Source organism: Pinus tabuliformis, chromosome 4_1 (genome assembly GCF_031772625.1).
Source record: "Pinus tabuliformis cultivar Carrire ecotype Pingquan chromosome 4_1, CPIR1, whole genome shotgun sequence".
Lineage (NCBI taxonomy): Eukaryota > Viridiplantae > Streptophyta > Pinopsida > Pinales > Pinaceae > Pinus > Pinus tabuliformis.
This window is the reverse complement of record NC_142303.1, coordinates 400,035,037-400,060,281: the sequence shown is the minus strand read 5'-3', so window position 1 is coordinate 400,060,281 and position 25,245 is coordinate 400,035,037. Positions and strand designations below refer to the sequence as shown.

At 37.4% G+C, this 25,245-nt stretch overlaps 1 protein-coding gene across 8 annotated transcripts in view; it reads right to left on the bottom strand.

Moving 5' to 3' along the window:
• The window catches only part of LOC149175994 (uncharacterized), a 176,915-nt gene extending 162,716 nt beyond the window's left edge, over window positions 1–14,199 (bottom strand). The window contains exons 1-5 of one of the 8 annotated variants that reach the window (XR_016258592.1): window positions 13,422–14,199; window positions 13,185–13,253; window positions 12,804–12,908; window positions 12,527–12,612; window positions 12,377–12,445 (exon numbers count right to left, since the gene is read on the bottom strand). The gene's annotated coding sequence lies outside the window, so the exon portion shown is untranslated. Of the gene's footprint in view, window positions 1–12,376; window positions 12,446–12,526; window positions 12,613–12,803; window positions 12,909–13,184 lie in introns of all 8 variants that reach the window. The other 7 variants (XR_016258595.1, XR_016258594.1, XR_016258591.1 and 4 more) reach the window with 7 other exon arrangements.
• Between the last annotated feature and the right edge of the window lie 11,046 nt (window positions 14,200–25,245).

Here is a 25,245-nt window from a genome sequence, read left to right as displayed (position 1 = left end):
TTCGTCTGATGAGCTTATGCCCGATGTTGAAGATCCATTAGATCCCATTGATCCACCTCCTGGTGATCCCTCTTCCTCAAGAAAAATAACTATGTGACTCAAAGACACTCTCAAAGATACTGAAAAGCATATTGCTCCAAGAGGGACATTTCGTGAAAGTAAGAAGCCCATCAGGTATCAAGGGTACCTTGTTGCTATAAGTATTACTGTTCAATCTAAGCCTTGTACGTTCGAAGAAGTCGTGAAACACCAAGTATGGAAGGGTGCGATGAATGAGGAGTACGAATCCATCATGAAGAATGATGTCTAGGATGTGGTTCCTAGACCCAAGGACAAGTCTGTGGTCACTTCTAAATGGCTTTACAAAATCAAACATGGAGTTGATGGGAGTGCTGAAAAATACAAGGCCAGGTTCGTTGCTCGAGGCTTCTCTCAAAAGGAAGGAGTGGACTATGATGAGATATTTGCACCAATTTCCCAATATACCACTATCTGTTTGATTATTGCTCTTGCTACCTCTCAAGGATGGAGCCTACACCAAATGGATGTGAAGACTACTTTCTTGCATGGCTCGCTTAAGGAGGAAGTCTACTTGGAACAACCTGAGGGGTTCGAAGTACAAGATCAAAGGACACATGTATGCAAATTGAAGAAAGCCCTCTATGGGTTGAAGCAAGCCCTCAGGGCTTGGTATGAGAGGATTGATAGCTATCTTATGAAGTTGGGATTTACAAGGAGCGAAGCTGACCCTAACCTATATTTCAAGGTTGAAAATGACATGCCTCTCATTCTGGTCCTTTATGTGGATGATCTCTTTCTGACAGGTGCAGACCCTCTCATTTATCAATGCAAGAGGGAGTTGGCTTTCAAGTTCAAGATGAAGGACCTAGGACTGATGCACTACTTCCTAGGCCTGGAGGTCTGGCAAAAGCTAGGTGAGATTTTCCTTTCTCAAGGAAAATACATTGTGAAGTTGCTCGAGAGATGTGGGATGGTGGATTGCAAGTCTGTGTCTACTCCGATGGAACTCAACTTCAAGAAGTTATGTGGAAGTGTTGCTGGGCCCGAATTGGCAAACCCTTCCAAATATAGACAACTTGTGGGGGGCCTAATGTTCTTGGTAAACCCCCATCCTGACATATGCTTCACTGTGAACACGTTGATTTTATGGCCGAGCCTCATCACATACATTGGATTGTTGCCAAGAATCTCTTGAGATATCTCCGGGGCATAATCTATTATGGACTGAGATACACTACAGGGAATTTGAGGCTACATGGATATACAGACATTGACTAGTTTGGCAGTGTGGTGGATCATAAGAGCACGTCTGGATGTTGCTTCATTAGGGTCTGAGACTCTGATTCAATTTCTTGGATGAGCAGGAAGCAAAAATCTATTGCACTAAGCACCATTGAGGTTGAATACTTTGCAGCTACTGTGACCTGTTGTGAAGCTATTTGGTTAAGAAAGCTCTTCAATGAGCTATTTGAGCACGTGTTGGATACCACCGTGATCTTCTGCCGCAAACAAAGTGGGATTCGCCTTTCATAGAATCTTGTGTTCCACGACCGCTCCAAGTACATTAATATCAGATACCACTTTATCCGACATATGGTACAATGAGGAGCAATAAGGCTCCAACACATTAGGACTGATGAGCAGGTCGCAAATATCCTCACGAAGCCTTTAGGGAAGGTCAAATTATTCACCTTTCGAGAGAGACTTGGAGTCGTGGAAAGACCCTCCCATGAGAGTGTTGCGTGAGTTGGACACTTGGCTCTAGGAGCTCCTATGGTCTTGGGAACTTCATGGAGCTATGAGCAACCATAGGGTGAGTGGTTTACCTTCCCCTATGTGGTGCGTTGTGTACAGGGTGAGTGGTTCACCTTCCCCTATGATACCCCATGGTGACATGCTTGTGGGGTGAGTGGCTCACCTTCCCCTACAAGACACGTGTGTAGGGTGAGTGTTTCACCTTCCCCTACGATTGACATATGCATAGGATGAGTGGTTCAAATTCTCTATGGCATATGAGTAGTATGAGTGGTTCACCTCCTCCTGTTGATGCCCCAACATACATCCTACCCATGTAGTCTGGCCAATGAGTTGGGAAACGTGGATAGGGACCATAGCACTACCGATGGATGCATTGTGTATGGTGTTCAACAACTTGATCTGGGATCATTTGAGGTTCTACCTATGGACTGACTTTTGTCAGTGGAGAGTGGTAAGGTCTTGTGCCTCACTCACGATCGATTCTTCTTCATTATGACTTCATGGTTCAACAGAGAAGAGATGAGATGACAAAGATGGTACATGATGATAGAATGGCAATATGATCGATGACGACAAATGGATTGGCAAGTGGAATTCTCCCTAGTTAAGAGGGAGTGTTAAAACTGACAACTAGGGCCAAATTCCACCTTAGGACAGCTCACTTGATGGAGATGATGATTGCATTAGATTCCTTTTTTCGAGAGGACCAAAATTGAGATAAAGATCATCTCATTTGGACAAGCAGAAGTGTGATTTTGAATTTATGCCCACACATGTGCAAATTATTCAGGTCGGCCTCATCATCATGTAGGCTCAAGAAGCCCAATGGATGTGTCTCTTCACCCGCAACAAATCCTATAAATACAAGAGACCTCACACCTCATTTGGCACATTCATCACACACACATTCTTCTCTCTCTTCATCTAATTGGTTCGTATAGCTATTGGGCAGCTTCTCTCTCTCACACGTGTGGCAAGGAGGACGACTTTTCTGGGTTAAACTACAAACCGAAATTTCAGAGTTCTATGACAGCTTTGACCAGCGTTGACCGAGGGCTTGTTGACCAAGTTAGACTGAGTTTGTCAAAAGCTTGATCATTTTAGGCCGCATTTCTTGTCACAAAAATCACGGAATTCTAGACAACTTGACCAACATTGACTGCAGTTTGACCGCAGGAAAATCACAACAATTTTCTCTCTCCTTTGACTAAGTTTGACCGAGTTGTTTTGGGCTGACTTTGACCTCCTGATCAAGCCGAGTTTGACTAAGGAAGACCAAGTTGCTTTGAGGATCATTTGTTGTTGTTTTGACCAATGTTGACTTTCTAGTTAGGGTTGAAGTTTGACTACAGTTGACTGCAGAAATTTACAGAGTTGTTTTGACTTTGCATTGGGAGTCAATTTGACTTTTGTACTCTCTCTCTCCCTTGAACTTTTGATGTAATAATAAGAAGAATTGATTAAAGGGTTTTCCCCACATTGAGGTTTTTCCTTGACATCCGCCAAATCTGGTGTCCTCTTGTCTTGGCTTGTCTTCTGCATTTTGTTTCATGTTCTATCTGCCTTTACTATCAATGCGAATATTGTGATTTCTATTGGAAATTGGAAATTGTTATTGGGCTACTAAGGAACATTGAAGTAAATTGTGCTAAGCATAGAACATACCATTTTTAACTAAAATTAAGATATACAAATTCTGATTAGGGTGGAAGTGAGATAGATGGTAGAAGCACAACAGGTGGATGCTTCAGTTTAGCATCTTCCATGGTCTCCTGGATGAGCAGAAAGCAGGATACAGTTGCTTTGAGTAGTTTTGAAGCTGAGTATGTTGATGCTTGTGAAATTTGTCGAGAAGTTGTTTGGCTTAGGAAGTTATTATCCGATTTATATGAAGGATCGCTTAGCACTACACATACACATTGTGACAATGAAAGCTACATAAGACTGACAGATACCCAATGTTTCATGCTAGGATGAAGCATATAAAAAATAAGTACCACTACATCAAAAGCTTGGTACGAGATGGGGTCGTGGAGTTGCATTATTTACCTACAGATGAACAGGTACCAGATCTTTTGACTAAAGTTTTACCAAACAAGAAGCTTGAGTACCTTGAGACAAGCTTGGTTTGGTAGACATCTCTTCCCTAATTGAGAGGGAGCGATCTTGGATAGTTCCTCTCTTTATGTGTCATGCACTAGACCAGAACTAACATTTGTAAGTCTTAGTGAAGGCCATAATGAAAGAATGGGGTCTGAAGGATTGGATAAGCATATGAGATTAGAACTTCTTATGGATTAAAGAATCTAGGAACGAAGTTGTATACCGATACTCTTTGAGGATGAGTTGGGTCATCCAAGATAATAGTAGTCTAAAAGGACAGATATTCTTTGAGGATTCAGTATTGGAAATAGAATATAGGAATAGTCCTAAATGGACATACTCAATGAACATCCAGATGGGGTATGTGCCTTAGAGGTAGTGTGGCAGCTCACATAAAGCCTCCCAGCATAATGCTCTCAAATAAAGATGAGCTTGTCTAGTTAAGGCCTTCAATGACAATGTTGGTTATGATATAGATGCTTCACAGATGACTTATCAATCTAACTCTTCTTATGAGGATGCTTCAAGATTGAGATTCCTTGTACTTCATGATGGGATTATGAATACCTCCCTAATTAAGAGGGAGTGTTGGAAATTGTAACAAGGTTCGGTCTTCATAATGACCTTTTGTAAACATGACATTGTATATTTTGTATAAATAAAGAAAAAGAATTTTATTTTATTCAAAGCATGGGTTTCATGCTCAAGTCTAGGTAAAAAGCATGTTCTTCGTCCTTATAGGCCTTTCTAAGACGAAGAATTTGTGTCATGTATTGTAGTCCCATTTGGAATCTTTGTAACAAAGAAAAATATTTATTTTGAGTCAAGAAAAGCCATTTATTCCTCCAAGACCAAGTCAACCCAAGCTAGGAAAATCCAGCCTAAGGGAAGGTTATTCGACCCCTCAAGAAGGCTATAAATAAGAGGAGCTCGACTCATTTGAAGCACCATCTCATCTCAAGTTCGATCTGCAATAGAGAAGAAGGAGAAAGAGCAACGAGCATGAAGAGAAGAAGAAGAAGTCAAAGTATCTTGAAGATCATCTTTTTTTGTCCACAAGTGTGAAGCTGCTAGGGTTTCTGTGAAGCTGCGAAGTTGCAGGAGGAAGAAATTGCAGGGCTGAAATTCTAGATGCGAAGCTGCAAGGTCGAAGTTTTGAAGTTGCCTTGAAAAATACCTTGCTAGTGCACTAAATTGGTGCTTGGGAGGATTCTAGGCTTTGGTCTTTGGTCTTTGAAGTCTCATTGTAAGAAGATTCTATAAGAAGTGAAGCATTCTTTCTGGGTTTTTCCCTTGAAGGGGTTTTGCCCTGGCTTGGAGCCTATCTCTTGTGTACTTTGTCTCGTTGTGATCTTCTTGTTTTGGTAATTGCTTGACGAACAAGATATAACAAATAATAAAAGGCCAACAAATATCACAAGTAATTATCAAGTTAAGGAAAATCATCTATAATCTACAAGTCTCTTGATTTTCCAACAACTCCAAAAGTGTTTACACCATGTTTGGGGATGCTTGATGAGCTATGGGGTGCATGGTGTATGGTTAGCCCTTAATTGATCCATGATGGACTTGCACAATGGACATAACTTACTCATTGGTTGATATACTTCATATGAATAATTTGATTGGAACTCTTGCTTTGAAGTTTTGGAGATACTCAAATAGCCTACGAGCATTCTACATGGTCACCACATGGAGTAGGTTGGTTACATGGAGAATGTCCTACATTGGAGAAGGAGCATTTGGCATTCAAAAGGAGGGTATTGAACCCTAGAAAAAAATATGTTGCTTCGATGATTGCATGGAGTCATGGGATTGAATTGGGGATGCCTAGGTTGCTATGGTGATCATGTTGGTGGAGTGGAACTGGGAGAGTACATTTCCAAAGAGAGGTACTAGAGCATTGGACCTGAGATGAGTAGTGCCCTTGTCTTGGAGCCTTTCATGTGGATTATCAATGCTTTGGAGCTTGACATTTGTCACTTGTAGGAGTGTTTCACATCTATGGACCTACTCGCATCTTGTAGTGCAATATGTCCACTTGACATGTCAATCTCCCTTTACTTCCAATATAATATAGAAAGATAAGATAATATTATTAATGTCCAACAAATGACCACTTGTGGGAGTGCTTCACATCTATGGACCTAATTGCATCTTGTATATTGATTGTAGTGGACTAGGTCCACTTGACTTGTAGACCTCCTTTTACTTCCGTATAAATAGACAAGATAAGATTGTTAATGTCCAACAAACAACCTCTAAAGTAGTTCAAAGGGACTATTGGGTACAATGATGTCAATACAAAGTGGGAGCACTAAAGCGTCCCTATAAAATTAGAATGCAAAAGGCGAGAATATGAACCAAAGCATGTGTAAACAATACCCAAACTCCATAGCTAGAGATCACTCTAAGAGAAAGTAAAATGTAGGTAGATCCAAGATATGGAAGATGGAGATATGAAATGAGCAATGTATCTTGCAGTTTGTGCCACAGAATTGTCAAAGCAAGACTCCGAGAGGGCCAAGAGGAATATTCCAGTTTAGAGATCTTAAAACACTTTGCTTTAGAAGAAACCCTTAAGAGGTCCGAGAGCTAATAAGAGAAAGACCAAAAGACAGAACACAACACGAGATTTATGCCCAAAACCTTGAGTTCCCAAAAATTCGCTTGGTCTGTCAACCTTACTGATATCTAACAGAGAACACATCAATTCCTTGAACAACCATCACCTGAGATGACTAGGTATCTATGTCCAACGATTATACTTCCTTGTTAGCTTTATCTTAACTGCATGCCATTGTCAATTTTGTGATTCATGAGCAGAATGATATACAAGAATTTTGAGGTTCATCACATAAGTTTGGAGTTGTTTTGAGATTCATCAACAGAATGGTATACAAGAGTTTTGAGTTTCATCGCATAAGTCTTGTGCTTCATGGTAGATCAAATCCTAATGGGAGTACCAACGGCGAGCAAGTCTGTGATAGAAGTGTACCTGCAAAATAGTCAAGCGAAAACCCTATCCCAAAAAAAATAAAAACCCTTTGTTTGTTTCTGGCCGCAGGTATTCACGTATTTCTTATTCGCTTCTTGGGTATCCACCTCTTCATGCCGGATAGGCATTGAACACATATTGATTCTAGTTTCATCTATGGAGCCCACGAGATCAGTAGTATTCAGAGAACAAAACCTTGTCCAAAAAGAATGAGTACATCTTGCTTGGATTACATCCTTGGTTTATCTAGACTTCATATGAACCGAATAAATGTCTCTAGAGAGCCAATTCGGGAGATTTGGATTTACCGCCCAAAAATATAAAGTCGACTAGGGTTTTGAATTTAAAAATTTAATTTTAATTTTTATTCTTATTTTGTTTGATAAACTTACCATATTCTTATTCTTATTTTGTTTGATAAGCTTAGGCTTACTATGACTTGTCCTCCTAATATAAATAGAGGAAAGGATCATTTTGTAAATCATCATCATCACTTGTGAATTCAACCTCTCTATTTAAGAATTTTGGCCTCTTTTCCTATTGGAGAGATGTGATCTATGGAGAAAATCTTGTCTTGGAGCTATTGTCTTGTCTTTGGAGAAGTTTCCTTGCATCAATGATTGGATTGTACACGCATATTGTCTTGTAAGTTCCTTTATATTGAAAATTTACGATTTCATGTCTAATGTATGGAATAAATTGGTGATCTAGGTTAAATATTTTGCCCTAATTTTGTTGAATATCAATTTTATTGCATGCATTACTCATTGTATGATATGTGAATGGCAATCCCCTTGGTGATCTTACATTAGCTCTTCCAAGTGAATTTTGATCCCTCACAAAGGTAATAGTTAGGGTTTTGATACTAAGGCATCAAAATATCCTTACTGCTTCGCAAGTTTTAGCCAACCTAAAGAATCCATAGACTCCCTCAACCCTAGTACTAGGCACTGGCTATCCTTGGTTGGTGATCAAGTCAATTTTATCCATAAAATTTTACTCTTTTCTTTGTCTTACCTAATTCAGCCCTCTTAAGGCCAAGTGGCTAGCTAGGGCCTAGTGCAAATTGACAAGGAGGAATTTTGGGTCTTGGAAAGTATAAACATCGAGGGTTGAGTGGTTGCCGCAAAATCATTTCCCTTTGGTGGGAATTCGTTTTAATTCCATCCATAATTTCTCTTACCCTAGTTGTTTTCCCTAGGGTAAACCCTAGTTTGGTTGTAGCTTCAACTTGGGGACTTCTTGAGGGTTTCATGTGTCATAACCTTGTTGGGATAAATTCTGGGAAACCCTTTCTTTACACCTAGACCTTTGATCATTCCAAGTCTCAACCTATCAATCAAACCCTATGTCTTGTGTTACCCTAATTTGGCCTCTTCAAGGAAAGTGAATTGCCTCCTCTTAGAGCCTTGTGCCTAAATTGAGCCTTTCCCTTGGAGGCCTCTTCTCACCTTACACCTTTAAGTTTAGAATACCTATTAGGTGGCTTATATACATACCAGGACTTCTCCCATTGGTTAAAATCCATAAAGGGCAAGGGGTTTTGGCTGTGGTGACAGTGGGACATCACCCCATTGTTGTCACTTAGTCTAGTGATAGCCTTGAAGGGTACCCCTCTCCAAGGCCTGCTAGAGTTTGCGGCAACAAGATTAAAGGGTGGACAAGGTGAGACGACGAATGGATATGCACTCACCTTCTACTCCAACACAAAAAGCCCAGATGGCTTACCTACAAATTACAAGAGTATGTAAGAGCGCCCAGATCTTTCGTAAAGACAAATATACCTCCTAAGAAATATTCTAGCTATGTTTCCTTGACATCATCCACTTGTGGTGTACCAATTGGTTTGAGGAGGTTCAGTGTGATGCCTTGGTGGAGGAGTGTGATGGATGGTTGATAATTCCTTTTCAAAAGATAGTGGTTGATTTCAACCCTATAGCAAGTTCAAATTTACAAATGGCAAGTTTTGTTGAGTTGCAAGGGGAGTTAATGAGTGTTGGTGAAAACTCTTTGCTCATAAAAAGAGAGTGTTAGATTTCAAGATTACTCTAAAAGTATTTACACCACGTTGGGGGTGCTTCATCAGATGTGAGGTGCATGTTGTATGGGTAGAGCTTGATTCATTCATGATGGAATTTCAGATTTGGTGTGGATTGCTCATTGGTTGCTAGATGTCATATAGATGCTCGATTGGCATTCTTCCTTGAAGCATTGGAGATATTTAGACAGGCTAATGATATCTATATGTTGGCCACATGAAGGAGGTTACTTGCCTAGAGATCGCCTTACAATGGAGGAGGATCATTTGGCATTCCAAAGAAGGGCATTGAGCCCTAGATAGCAATGTGTCACTTAGATGATTAGATGGAATCTTAGAGTTGACTTGAGGATGCCTAAGTTGTAACAATGATAATGTAGTTGGAGTGGACTCAAAGGAGAACTTGAACTGCAAGAGGTGTTGGAGCACTAGAGCCCTTGGAGGAGGGGCATTGGACCTTGGATGATAAGCATCCTTGTCTTTGAACCTTTCTTGGGGATTGTTGGATAGATCTATTAATTGGAGAAGCCACGAGCATTGACATAGTAAACCTATAAATAGTCACCCTTCATGGACATAGTCACCCTAGACCTTTTTTCCTTTAATAAACATATTAATCTAATGCCGGACATAAAACTAGAAATAAACTTACCTAAACCTAGACCTAGTAACCCTGGATCATGTAACCCTTCATAGATAGATTTATTGAGCTGAAAGGAACTTACACTCTGTTAAGGATTTAGTTTTTGGAGATCTTATCATGTGTCACTAGTAGGAGAAGCGCTTCACATTTGTGAACCTACTTGTATCTTGTAGTTTTCTTGTAGTGGACTAGGTCCACTTTATTTCTAGTCCTCCCTTCACCTTTCACATAAGAAGAGGAAGGAAAGAGTAATTCTCATTATTCATGCTTGAAGAGCTTACATCTTATATTTCTTGGGTTTAGAACTTTAGAGATGTAGGAGTGCTCATCCTTTTCTTGTATTCACTAGCTAGGGTTTTGGACAGATTGAAGGGTTCCACCAACTCATTTTAAGTTGACAATATATACTTGAACTTCATCCTATATATATATATATATATATATATATATATATATATATATAGTTCTCATCTTTCCTAAATTGTTTTATTGTAACAATAATTTTCAGATATCATTGTCTACATGGCTTGGTAATTTCCAACACTTGTATGTCTTTCTAAATTGACATAAGTTGAAGTTTGAAGTGGTAAACATTTAACACTGATATTGAAAAAAATAGGACAGAATTTATTGCTACAATTACTATTGTTATAAATCGATTTTCAAATCTGATTTATGCATTCTACAGGTTGCCCTAGAAAGCAGAAAATTGTAACAAAAGTTTTGGTATCTTTTCTCTTCAATTGCCTAGCAAATTGGGGTTGTTTAGAAGTGAAATTTCTAAAGCTATATTATTAACTCTAGAACCATAAACTTCTACAGGAAATGCTAGTTCATGAACCTGATCGCTCGACAACTAGTTCTGCTCATATACAACGCAATTGACAGTTCCAAACAAGCAGATTGAATAGTGATTAAAGAGGGAAAAGTTGCCTGAGCAGCAGCAGTATGAAGAGGCACAAAAGCAATGGGTATATATGTTGAAATAGAGGGTGCATGCCTGCCTAGGCATGCAGGAGCAAACTTTTGTCCCCTTTCAATTGTTAATTTTGAACAACTCTTGCCTTTCAAAATCTACATCATTCTAAATCTGTCTATAGTTAGTGGGTTTTTTCCTGAATTAATGGTGTAGGATAGAGTTTTGAGCTATAGCATCTAATTCTTTTTCCGTACATATTGAGAGTTCAATTTTGTATACTCGATATCCTCTTTTTCAAGTGGTGTTTGTAGATTACCATATTGAGATTATATTGTTCTTATTGTTGTTAAGAATTTAATGTCCTTGAGATTAGGGTTTCAATTTCTAAGCGTAGACATTGCTTACCATGACCCAAAAAAATTGACATGATATTTGTACGGAGTGGTTTGTTCCCTGTGAGATAAATTTGTTGGAGGATTTCAGTGGGTGTGATGCTCTAAACTTCATGGATTGATATTGATTTGTGCCTTAGATAGATTGTTCCTCTTATAGGTTGGGATGGGTGTGATGTCCTAGTTGCTTGAGTGGCTAAAGTCAATTTGTATGATCTTGGGAGTTGCAAGGATGACTAGTCTCAATCTTATCAAGAGTGTGAATGTCTAGTAGGCATTTCCATATTTACACCTTGCAAGTGCAGACTTCAAATGCCATCAGAGGAGGCTGACCTTTGATGTTTTGTGGAGACAAAGGTTGCATATCCTACTAATGTTGCTCTTTTATTGGAACACCATAAGAAGATGGCCAACTAGAAATGACTCGCCCCTCATTTGGTGAAGGACCATTTGATTTCTTGCATTGCAAAGAAGAAGTTAGCAATGGAGATGTATGATGCCTCGATCCCTCAATACTAGAGTGTGAACATCTCTCACAAGATGCTATTAAAGAACAAGCTCATCGCCATAGACCCGAATGATACAAGCACAATCTACCTAATAAAGATTAGTGAACTTGGAGATCAACTCGCTACTACCAAGCTGAAGGTGGAACATGAAGAGTTGGTGTCTATACGTTTACTGGGCTCTCTTCATCTTGGAAACCATTTGTTTGAGGTGCTTAAGCTCATGAGAAGCTTCCTAACTTTGAGAAGCTTTTGGATGCTTCCATCCAAAAGGAAACTATACTAGAGACTATTTTGACCACAATGGAGGAGATCGAGAAACTAGCCTCAATGGGAAGATGAGGAGAGGAGGCAAGAAACAAAGACTTGGGGAGGCTCAAAAGGGCGAGGAAAAAGATTTAGATTATTCAAACCAAAGGAAGAAAGATCGGAGTCACATGAAATGTTTAAATTGACACAAGATGGGCCACACTATGCATCTCTATGTCCTAAGAGGAAAAAAAAAAAGAAAAGTACAAACAACAAGGCTTTCACAAGGAGTGCCTTTCCACTAACACCATTTCTGGTGTATAGTGGTATGTGGACAGTGGACCATCTAGGCACGTGATCTTCAAGATGAAGGACCAAAATTAAATGTAGCATACACAACAAGGACAGTGGACCATTTCTAGTGTAGGATGGTATGTGGACCATTTCTGGTGTAGGGTGGTATGTAGACAGCGGACCCCCTAGATGAAGGACCAAAATTAAATGTAGCATACACGATAACTAGCCAACATAATAATCTAGAATCATCTATAACTTCCAAGATAACCTCGCTACTATAGTCATCTAATCAATTAGTGAAATTTGCGAAAAATAGAGTTCTAATTATAATTAGAAGAGCCCACTAGTTTACTAAAAAATGACAATTACTAAATTAACTATATAACTTACAAGTTTAGTTCTTTTCTATAGAATAACCATTTAACAAAGAACATGAAAGAATGAGAATTTACCTGATTCAAACTGTTAATATTCTTGTCATCTCTACTTCTCCAAAATGCCATCTCTCTTTGCAATGACTGCTAACAAAGATTGAAAAATAATTAATCTTCGTCACCATTCTAATTATATATAAATGATATAAGAAATTCAAATAAACAAACCTATGGAAGAAATCAAGGGGCTCTTAGGTTGAAAGAAAAACATTCATTGTCTCATCTTCCCTCAATGGGGAACCCTACTTTTTAGCCTGTTGCAAATCAAAGTTCATTTCAAGTCATTAGCTAGGACTACAAAAGAAAATCCCTTCAATATGAAATCAAAGTAATAGTAAAACCCTTGCACTTCATTCTAAAGCCAATTAATAAATAAAAAGGTATAATATACGACCAAAATAATTAACATATGACCATGAAACAACATTATGTCTACAACTCTTACAGTTCTATGCAGACTAGGTAATTTAGCGAAAGAAATCATCTATTGGACTACTCCACTCACATGGCTCTCCCCTCTACCCATCTATCTTTGGTTCTGTTGCACATCCTACAAAAGAAAATTAAATCCCTCAATGAGTACAAACAACAATATTAAGAAAACCCTCAAACAAAGCAAACATAGGTAAAAAATGCAAATAAGTCAATCTAATCCTCAAAAATTAAAATCAAAATCACAATTCACAACTATGTAACATTGCTTTGAGAATCATCTTCAGAAACATATTTACTTAAACTTAATGAAACAAATTTCTAAATAACTACACCATATCAAACCAACTTTTTAAATGATTTAACCGCATTTTCTATGGGGTTAGTACTTTACCTAAACGAAGATTATGAAAAAATGAGGCAGACAACTATATAGATCACCCTTCACTGAGATTGCAAGTACCTAAGTAAACATCACACAAAAAGAATAAGAAAAGCCCTCTCTCCTTCACCACCATGATGATGCCATTTTATACGCTCTTAATAATTTCATTGACAAAAAATGTAAGAATAAACCTTATGTATTCTTCTTCCTCAAAGATACCAAAAATAAGGAGGAGTAAGAAAAGACCTCTCTCCTTCACCACCATGATGATGCTGTTTTATGAGCTCTTAATAATTTCATTGACAAAAAATGTAAGAATAAACCTGATGTCCTCTTCTTCCTCGAAGTTGCCAAAAATAAGTATTCTTCATCCTCTTTCCTGCAAACTAGTTAGAGACAGAAACACCATTTACTAGACACATATAGAAACCACAGCTCAAATAAACCAACATAAACCTAAGCACCGAAGCTTCTACTGTCAACTTCTTTGCTGATGTCAAAAGTGTTGGAAATAATAATTACTCTAGCATGGAGTGAAGTCCAGATTCAGAGTCCCAGTTGAGTTGAGTAGTTGAGTCAATGTAAGTTGAGTTGAGTCTAATATTAGCAGTTTGAGTTAATTCTATATTTGGAAAGGTTGAATTTAGCAAGTGTGTGCATGTTAAGTTATTTTAGGTGAATCGCTAGTTGAAAAAAGTTAAATACCTTTAATCAGGTCCAATCATAATAATCAAGTTTTTGTGTGATCAATAGAGAAGACCTTCTCCTCTTATGTCTTTTGTGTGTTAATTTTGTGTTTCTCCTCTCTACCTTTCCAACAAATTGGTACCAAAGCTGAGTGGAGAAAAACCCCAAAATTCAAAAGCCTGTGTATTCAGAGAGGTGCAGCCGCAGTCTGCAGAGAAAATTAATTTCAAAAGCCTGTGTATCCGAGAGATGCAGCCGCAGTCTGCAGAGAAAATTAGTTGTTTATTATCTGTTTGAGGAGGCGAGCAGCCACAGCTGCCATCAACCACTATCGCGAGCGTGTGAGCAGCCGCAGCTGCCGTCAACCACCATCGCGAGCGTGCCGTGGAGAGAGGCCGCAGCGAGCCGTAGTTGTCAATTTTTTTAAACAGAGGACCGCAGTCGTAGGGTCATAAACCATGAAGAACTACCGCCAGCACGAGCCGTGATCAAAAGTCGGGGCCAAGTTAGCCACCGGAGTCACCTTTGCAAAGAAGTTCGCCTGCATAGTCAAAGGTTTCATTGTGAAAATTATATGGTGGCGAGCGCATGAAAATTTCGGCGAACGAGAAATCAACCAAAAGTTCAAGGGCAAGTTTAAAAGTTATAAAATAACTTGCGGCAAGGTTAAAGGTTTTTAATATTCAGGAAAAGAGGCATATTAAAAGGCATCATAAGAAAAGTCAAAGGGTCTCGGTGTTTTTGTTAAACTGATACTAAAGTTTTAAATATATGTTTTGGCATCCTTATTAAATACGTAACAAGTTCTTTGAAAGTGTTATGTTACCATATGAAAAGTATTAAAGGGTTTGTATTATAAAGGTTTTTACCGGAGTAAGTTTTTTTTTGAAAAAGTATTTTATAAAAACAAAAGAAAAAAAAGCAATAAGTAAAGCAACTACTAAAGAAAATAAAAGCTTCATATGATAATTAAATTTTTTTAAATTATATACATTAAAGACATTATCTAAACCAACACAAACCTGCACATCCCAGCTTTTTTTATCAACTCTTTTCATGACGGTCAAAAAGCAATAAGGCTTAAGCAAAACAGCTGCCAAACAAACTAAAAACTATTATCAACCAGATGACAACAACCATCCTGTACATAATGTTAATTAAAAAATTCTAAAGACAAACCACTTAAACAAAACAAACCTGAACTCCAAAGCTACTCTTGTCATCTTCTTTTTCAATGTCAAACTATCTTTCAATTCATTAGATAGTAAAAACTAATAAGAAAACCAACTTCCAAAAAAAATTAAACATTTCAACTTATGTGATATTGTCATCTCATCTCCACAAAACCTGCGAACAAAAATTGAAAGACAATAAAGCTTTACCACAACTTTAATTATTATAAATAACATAAAAAAACCAAACAAAAAAAACATAAAGCTGTTAAACTGAAACAAAAGCATCCCTTATCTCATATTTTTCCGATATATATTTTCCCTCAATGGTAATCCCCTTGCTTAATGTAATACAAATCAGATATATATTTTTCCTCAATGGTAATCCCCTTATTTAATGTACTATAAATCCGATATTATTTCAAATAATTTGCTAGATCAAATCAATAACTAAAAACTAACCAGGGAAAAACAAAAGCAAAATGCATGCCCAGAATGACCATCAATCAGGGCTTATTTTATATCATTGGCTAAAGCCAAATAATAACCAACAACTGCCGAGGGAAAAATAAAGAAAAAATTAAAATTAAAATACCTGCCTAGAATAACCATCTCTATCTCTGTGGATTGAAATTCCCTTCACTGCGAAATCGAAAAATTAGTAAAATCCTTCCGATCAATGGTAAATCCTTTGGATTGCGACAGGTTCCGTCCGAAATCGAGATAAGAAATCAAAAGTCTTAAGCTCTCCCAGGGTCATCGAAATTGTGAAAATTTTAAGACCAGACATATTCGGGGTTAGCGGCGTTACCAAATCAAGAATGACCACGAGTTGGTATCGACAAGGCGAATTTCGTTCCGCATTCAGACGGGTCGGTATTATATTCTGCCCTGTTGAACACATACAAGAAGATAAAATGGCCTGAGCGAATAATGCAGACACACGGCAAAAAAATTAACAGAAACTAAAAGTTAACAGTGCGAAATCAGGCATCTCACAACTAGGTTAATCATCGATACCACTTCTGGTTAACCTTCGGCTTCATAAATCATCATAGTAAAATTTTGCTCAACATATCCCTAAGCAATATTTTATGGTCGGTTAGCCAAAAACATTTTAAATGGGTTGACCTCATCTTCTATGGTATTTGTGCTAGCAGCGTACCTAAAAATGAAGCGCAGGGCTTAGGAACGGAGTTGTCTATAATGAGATTTTTTGGAGATTCCGGTGACGGAATCCGGCGGAAGAAATTGAGGTTAAATCTTGATTTGTTGCAGTTAAAATGGTTTTTTACTGCATATTTGGACTCAGCACTCTAAAAAACCCCTAGACGCCTTGATTGTGCAGAAACTAGCTATTAAACTTGCGATTCCAATAAATTGCTGCCAGATTTTGACCGGAAAAACCCACCTGAAAGACTTCCAAAAAATCTCATTATAGACAACTGCCTTAGGAACCACCTTTTTCTACCATCGCACATACCAGACGTACTTGACGGCAAAAGCATAATCATTCGTCCTATCCATACAGTTTGAGTGAACACAGTTGATGACAGAGAGCCTGCACAGTTTTTCCGAAAAGGAGAGGAACAAATCTCAACTAAATCAGAACAAACCTTATTGAAATTTGGGCTTCTAAAATCATTTTAGCGAAATCCTGATGAAAATTTCCTAAGCAATATTTAACGCCAGTTAGCAAAAGACATTTTAATGTGTTGACCCCCATCTTTTCGAGTATTGGTGATAGCGGCGTACCTAAACGGAGTGTAATAAATGAAGCCGGGGGTTGTACGAACGACATTGCACGTCACTTACCTTGGAAAAACCTAAACCCGCACGTGCTAGTCCCCAAAATAAAAATTATTCGTCCTCTCCCTGCAATTTGACTGCCCAACATTTATGAGAGGGAAAAGGAACAATCTCAAATAAATCGGAACAAACCTGAGTTTCTCGGCCTTCTCCGGTCATCTAGTTCATTTATGTCGAACTCCCTTTTTTAACTTCTTTCAATTCATCAACTGGGTCGAAACCGATAAGCAAGAAACTATAAAAAAAAAAAAACCACAAGTTGCAATAACACCATAAAACAGCTCTTAGTGCTCTTTATGCATAATCATTATCGACCACGCGACAAATATTCTGTACATAATTATCATGGTAAAAACCATGCGAATGAAAAATAAACGCATACTTGGTCCTCCACTTTACAGAAATCCGAAATCGTGCAACATCCTGCAACAAAACAATGCCAACAAGCCGCGGAGGTTAGCTTTTTACCTAAACTGAGAATGAAAGAGATAGACGAAATGTGTGCATCTAGTTGATTCGATTGAACGCCAAGAATGAAGAACATGGCTATATGAATGGCATACAATGATAAGAAAGGACTTATCATATTCCCCATCTCTAATTCTTCATCTCAACTCCCGAAATTCACTGCAAACCAAACCATTAACCATTTATGAAACCACTTCTGACAGATAGAAAACCATATATAGAAACAAACCAGTGTTCATGTGTCATTTTCTTCCTCAATGGCAAGCCCTCATCTGTCCCTGTTGCACATCAAAGTTCATTTAAATTAGATCAAAACCAGCTTAGCTTTACCTAATGGCTTAGACCTCTATGCATGGCCACAAGGCAGCGTCCCATTAAATACGTACCTTGTTGGAAATTCACAAAAATCAAGATAATAGGTTCCATGTCCATCCATCTATCTTCTGCTGTACAAACTGCAACTAAATAAAATCCTGAGCAAACAATGCAAACAAAAAGGGCAAAAAAACACAATGGAAAAAATAAACCAACTAAAATCACCAACCATGATAATCCAATCCAAACAAATGGAAAAACCAAAAAATACGAAACGCATGGCCATGCAGTGATAAAAAATTATGGACATGAAATAAACCAAGCCAAGGCACCGAACCAAAAAAATATGTGCAAGAAAGAAGCGAAGCAAATACAATTCAGAGTAGAGAAGAAGATCAGAGTAAATAAGAGCATGTTCTGAGATCCCTCCCTTTCAAACGGTCAATAAGCGCTCTGGTAACTTTTTCATATGGAGCGGGCATCCCATGCGCATCGAGTGCCATCAAAAATTTGAATTCACTAAAGCGAATTTCACGGGGAACATTTCTCCCAAAACCATAATCCTTCGACCTATTTTTAAATATTTACTTATAAAAGAATTTAACAAATTTAACAGCTTTAGTGAATTCAAATTTATTGCATGGAACATTCCTTCCAAAACCACAATCCTTCGACCTTATGTTTTTTTATTTATATATTATTTATTAAAAATAACTGAACATTATGAAGACGCATTTTTTTATTTTTATAATTTATAGCTTTAAAAACGGATGCTTATAAAAAAAATGCATTTTATGTTTTTTTATTTTAATATTATTTATTAAAAATAACTGAACATATGAAGATTTTTTTTTTCTATAGCTTTAAAAACTGATGCTTATAAAAAAAAATGAATTTTTAACTTTATCGTTGTACAACTTAAGATGAATTATTTATTTATAAAACTATAAATATTAACATATAAATAAACCCCTCTGTCTAAATAATATTGATCACCATATTCATGACAATCAAAGGTTGAAGTGAGTTGAATTAATTTATATGCTTAATATTAATTATGACAATTAAAAATAATTTATTAAAAAATTTAAAATAATTATATTTTATAAAATTGATCCAAATATATTTTTAATTTTATAATTGTATAAATTAATTATTTATAAAAAAGGAAAAATATTCATATATAATTAAATCTAAATAAGATTGATAGACAATCGTCATATTCATCACAATAAAAGAAATTATAAGTTTAATGTTAATTATAAAGATTAGAATTATTTTTTATAGGTTTAATATTAATTATAAAAATTAAAAATAATTTATCAACAAAACGTAAATTAATTACATGGTGTAAAATTGATTAAATTAAATAATAATTACATGGTGTAAAATTGATTAAATTAAATAATAATAAGTAAGAATATATAATTAATTATATTTTATAAAATAAATATTAAATCAAATCACACATGTGGTTGAGAAAATCACACATTTTGCATGATAGTGTAATTTAGTTTGTCACAATTTGGTGTTTATATTATGAGAAAATATGTTAAGAAATTTTAAAATAAGGTATTTTAGTGAGTATTTTTTAATTTTTCTGTTACTAGGCTTTCTTGAGTTCAATATGGTAAAGATGTAATGTTTGGTATTTTGAGGATGTCAAAATAAATTAAATTTAAAATTTAAAAAAATAAAAAAACTTAAAATTCTCTAGCTTAGTTTGGTATATATGTTGTAATGTTTTATTGAACATTTTGACTTTGTCAAAATAAATTTGATAATTATAGTTATAATTAATTATAATTATTAATTAAATCAGTTTAAATCCATCTTAACTCCAAGCATCGAGAGGGATCAAATCTCTTGAGATGCCAACCTCTTTTAGAGTGACAAGAGATTTGATCCCTCTTGGTGTTTGGTAGATGTAGAGTTAAGATGGATCTAAGTTGGTTTTTAAAAACTATTTTATTTGGAAGTAAATATTTGAATTGATATTAGTTTGAATAGAATAAGATTGTTAGATCTAAGACTTTTGTGATCCATAATGTATATATCAGTCTTTCGGATTAATCACATCGTTGAGATTGGGTCGACGTTTCGAACCAGCTAATGTGGTTCATCCTCACGACAAGGTGAGAAATTAGTAGATCTGGGGGAATAAATAGCAAGGATGCATCACTGCTCAGAGTTAGCCGTTGGAAATTAGGACCCTATCTCAACGATGTGATTAATCCGAAAGATTGATATATATAGAACAAGATTATTATTAATTTAAATTTTCTTGTATTTTGCATCATGACTTTCTTGTATTTTGCATCATGACGAGGTATGTGGGTATTTTGCATCATGACGAGGTATGTGGATACGTTAACATAAATATATGAATTTTGTTTTTTTTAAACCAGCAGAGAAAAATATAACTCCTACAAAAATACAGATTTAAAGTTCTAAAACTCTCGCAATTATTCCCCTTTGAAGATATTTATTTTTGAGACATTGTTTCTTCATACTATAGCCCAAGCTTACTTATGGAAGAAAGGTGAGTTTATGTCTCTAGTTGTCAAACACAGAGTGCCAGATTTTAGTCACCATACAAATTCTTCATTTATGATCACCTTTGTAGATCTTTAAATGCTTCGTTTTCTTTTTTCTTAACAAAAATGAGAAGATTGTATATTAAAATTTGCACCCGAGCACAACAGTTACTCTGGAAGTTGGTTACAATGATTCATCGGGGACTTGGTCCTTTAGAGAGAAGCTTGCTGATAATAAATAAAAGCTATATTGTAAACCTATTATTACTAATAGGCAACATGTGTAAACTTTGTAAAACTGACTGATAAGCAAGAAATATTTACAAAGTGAGTACATCATAGAAGTAGGGGGGGACATCATCAGGAGTTTGGATGAGATTAAGCAAAGGATTGCCATCATGTTGGTTGGAGGCGTTGTTGATCGAAGACTTATTATCATTAGCTTAGAGGTTCATCTTTAGGTCTTACATTTGTTATTAGAGGGTAACTATCTCGTCCTCTCGACGAGCTAATTTTTCCTTCAGAACTTGAATTTTGTCTAGGAGGTTAATAAAAGTCAATATTTGTTGGTGTAGCTTCCAGTGTATTTCCATATGAAGGGATTCAATTTGTTGAGAATAGTTGTTGCAAACTAGCTTTCCCACAATTGTGGAATTTTGGATCTTTTGGCCCAAATAATCAGACTGAGGATAGGGAAGAGCTCACTTTCTTTCTACAGACTACGCAAGAGGCATAGAAAAATAGAGTGAGGGATAGAAGAGAGAGGGACCATGGCAATAACTACCTAGAGGGAAACTATAACATGCTTGTAGCAGATGTCACACGCCAAACATAGAAGGGAAAACCACAATTCTCTAAGAAAACTAGAGCCCACCCAGAGAAGCACAGATTTAGGGGCACCTGAGCTAGAGAAGCAAGTTGACCAACTCAATTCCTTGACAAAAAAATGAAGAGAATGGACACATCAAATCACAATGGTGACATACGAAAAGGAAAAGGCATTGTTGCATTCAAGAATTGATCAGGTGCTCATGTCCTAAGTGTCGTAAAATGCTCAAAATTTAAAATGCTCAAAACTGGTTCAAAGTTGAAAAAAGGGAAAGTGCTCCTCCTCCTGATTCCGGCGCCGTGAATGGTTCGAAAAACGGTCGTCGTATGAGAAAGTTATGGCAAAAAGAAGAATTTCTCAATAACATTGAAAATTTGAATTTTTCAAAAAAAAATATTTAAAAAAGAATATTCCACATAATATTCCTTGGAATATTCCACATAATATTCCTTGGAATATTCCACAAAATATTCCTTGGAATATTCCAAGGAATATTCATGTTCGGCAACCAATCACAGGCTATCATGTGGCAGGCCCGGAGGCCGCCACGTGGCCCACGAATATTCTTGTTCGGCAACCAATCACAGGCTGCCACGTGGCAGGCCCGGAGGCCACCACGTGGCCCTGGGTGACGTCAGCAAGGGTGTGCATATGGTTTAAAAATTTTGGGAGTTCCGTGGTTTGAACACACAACCTACGTTACAAGACTCCCACATCTTACCGTTAGGGCACAGGAGCAGTGCTTATTATATGGGCGGAAAAAACATTATTTAAAGTTTAAAATGAGTTTGGGCGGGGCCCGAAGGGGGCCAGCCCCTAAGGGCCAGCCCCCATACCATGCGACCTCGGGCCCAAAACCTAGGGCTTAAGCCCCAACCGCCAGCACACTAACCACCAGCGCGGAATCCAAGGGGAACTGTCAGTTACATTAACTCAGTCACATGCACGTTAAAGCCCAACGGTTATCCGGTGGTCAGGTCAGATTTGGTGGCGGAATTGGCGGGCTTATCTGGCCTCCAACTACAGTTAGCTGGTATTTTTCTAGGGGCAGACTAGAGAAACTTTAATTGGCCATAACTTTGGCTAGGAAAGGCGGTTTTGGACGATTTTTTTATTTATTTTGGGTATTTTAGATCTTCTGAAGCCATTGGTGCAGGTCTTACAGCCATCTGAGGTCATTTGCAGAGGTTTTGGAGCCGTGGAAGTTCTAGGAGCCACTAGGGCCCAGTATTGGGAAGACTTTATAGGGTTGCAGGTATCAATTGGAGGTGAACCAGTAGTCAATCCTGAAGGATTCAAGTGTTCTGAATCCATTTTTACCATCTATTCCACTTGTAGATGCTTCTATTCAGTTGTATATTCAATTTGAGCATTTAATTAAAACAAGGACAGGCCCATTTGGGAGCTTTGGACCCAGCAGACGTAGCCCAGGAGGGGTGAACTGCTTTATCAACTTCTTTTACATCTGTGGTTGATTTATTTTGCAGAACAAATTCGTTTTAGTGTGTTAAACAGTAAAAGGAAATAAATCTGCTATGCTTAAATGGGTCATGAACAGCTGAAATTTTCATTTGTTTTCTTTCTGCAAGACATGGACATCTTTTAAATATGTATATATCTGAATTGAATACCTTGCAAACCATTTACAAGTAGTTTCAAATTCAGATCAAGTTGGTATCAGAGCTATGTTGTTGTTTCTTTGTATCAAAAGCAGTCAAATAAACTATAGACAGAGCCTGAAACGAGCCAGGAAGCCTTCGAAATGCTCTTGTTATACAATTGCAAAGTAGATAAATGCTCTTTCAGTCAATCTCTGGTGTAGTTGTCTTTTGATTGTTTTTGTGCAAAGATCTTCTAACTGTCTTGCAAGTATTGATGCTTACCAGGTTGAAACTTAAAAGAGGGGAAGGACAGTTGACTAGAGAACGAGAGAATCCTCAGTCAAGGAATGCCAGAGAGCCATCACCTCCACCTTCAATTTCACCCTCAAGAGTCTCAGCAGAAGCTTCAAGAATGTCTGAACATGAAGGAGAAATTCCTGCAGACATGGATCCAAAAGAAGAAGAAAGAGTCTTCAGAAAGGCTCTCTTGGACCTCACTGAAATGGTGAGGATATTGTACCAAGAAAGAAATGAGAAATTGGCTGGAGAAGGGTCCAAACATCCACAGGAAGGAGAGGGCTCTTCAGGAGGTAAGAAGGATGATGATCATTCCAAGAAAGGACATGGAGGTAATGGTGATACACCACCCCCATCGTCACCTTCTTCCTCTTCATCCTCGTCTTCTTCTTCTGTGCATAAGCATAGATCCTCTGGAAAAAGTCCTTTTTTGAAGCTTGATGTAAAATTCAAATTACCTATGTTTAATGGTGAAGTGAATGCAGAAAAGCTTGACAACTGGATTAGGCAGTTGGAAGTTTACTTGAGGATCCAGAATATGCATGATGATGCCACCAAGATTCAGTTGGCTTCTTTGAGAATGGATGGAGCAGCATTGGTCTGGTGGGAGGCCAAGACTAAAGAGGAGATCAAGAAATTTGGTAAGGTTACCTTAACATGGCTTGAATTTCTGTTAGCCATTAAAAAATAGTTTTATCCTCTTGCTCACATGCAGAAAGCCATTATGAACTGGCAAAATTTCAGACAACTTAAGGGTCAAAGTGTCCAAGACTACACCCAAGAATTCAGGAGAAGAGCTCTCTTGTTAGGGGTAGATTTACAGACCCAGGAAACCTTGCTGAAATACATTGGTGGCTTGCATAGCTACCTTAGACACACCATCTTGATGTTTAACCCTACTAGCCTGGACGAGGTTTGTGTCTAAGCTACACATTTAGAGGCAAGGGGAAAAAACACATTTGAAGAGGGTAGAAACAAGCAAAGAGAAAACCTCCGAGGGAAAGGGAAAAAATAATGCATCTGTCAAACAGGAGAGTGAGAAAGTGATCTGTAAACACTGTTCTAAATCAGGCCATGAGGAGAAAAACTGTTGGAAATTACATCCTGAAAAAAGACCTCAATCTAACAAATCCAAAGGGAAATAGAAAACTGTTGCTACTACATCTACACCACAGGATTTAGGGGATGATTCAAGTGATGAAACCAAAATTGCAGCCATGGGTTTAAAAAACTTGAAGGGAAAAGAAATTGAAACTCAAGCCAGCACTAGTACCTCAAACTGTCATGTACAAGCTCCTAATGAGGAAGAAAGAATTGAACTGTTTCATGTGAGGGTGATTTCAAAACATACTAAAATTGACACACTTTTTGATAGTGGGTCACAATCAAACCTTATATCAGAGGACTTGGTCAAGCAGCTTAAACTTGAGACAATTCCACATTCGAAACCATATCCACTTGGATGGATTTGCAAGGATGCAAATTTACAAGTTTCAAGAAAGTGCACATTGCGATTTGCAATTACTGCACATTTTATTGACACAGTTGAACTTGATGTGGTACCTTTTGATATAGCAGGAATTGTTTTGGGAAGTCCTTACTTGTTTGACAGGAAAGCTATCTTTCATCGCCATGAAAACAAATATCATCTTTTCAAAGATGGCAAGGAGTTCATTGTTAAAGCTCATCGCAAGAAGACAAATATAGTGATGGTGAATGCAGGACAGGTAAAAAGGCTGGTCAATTCAAGTAAGAATTTTGTTCTTCTTATGATTAAGCCCAAGGTTGATGTGAATCATGAGTCATTTGAAAATTGTGATCCAAAACTTAAGTCAGAACTGTATGATGTAGTTGATGCATATCATGAGATGTTTCAGGAGCCAACAGGTTTGCCTCCTAAGAGGGAGATTCAGCATGAAATCCATTTGCATCCAGATTGTCCTCTTCCAAACATAGGCATGTACCGCATGTCTATTATGGAGAATGTTGAAATAAAGAAGCAAATCAAGGACTTGTTGGAAAAGGGTTTCATAAGGCCAAGTACTTCGCCATGTGGGTCACCGATTGTATTGATTCCAAAGAAAGATGGCACTTGGCGTATGTGTGTTGATTTCAGGGCCTTGAACAAGATAACGGTAAAGAATCATTACCCACTCCCAAGGATAGATGATTTGCTAGACCAGCTAAAAGATGCTCGATATTTCACTAAGCTAGACTTGCGCAGTGAATATCATCAAGTAAGAATTGAAGAAAGTGACATTTGGAAGACAGCCTTTAAAACCAAACAAGGACTCTTTGAGTGGCTTGTAATGCCGTTTGGTTTGTGCAATGCACCTGCAACTTTCATGCGGGTAA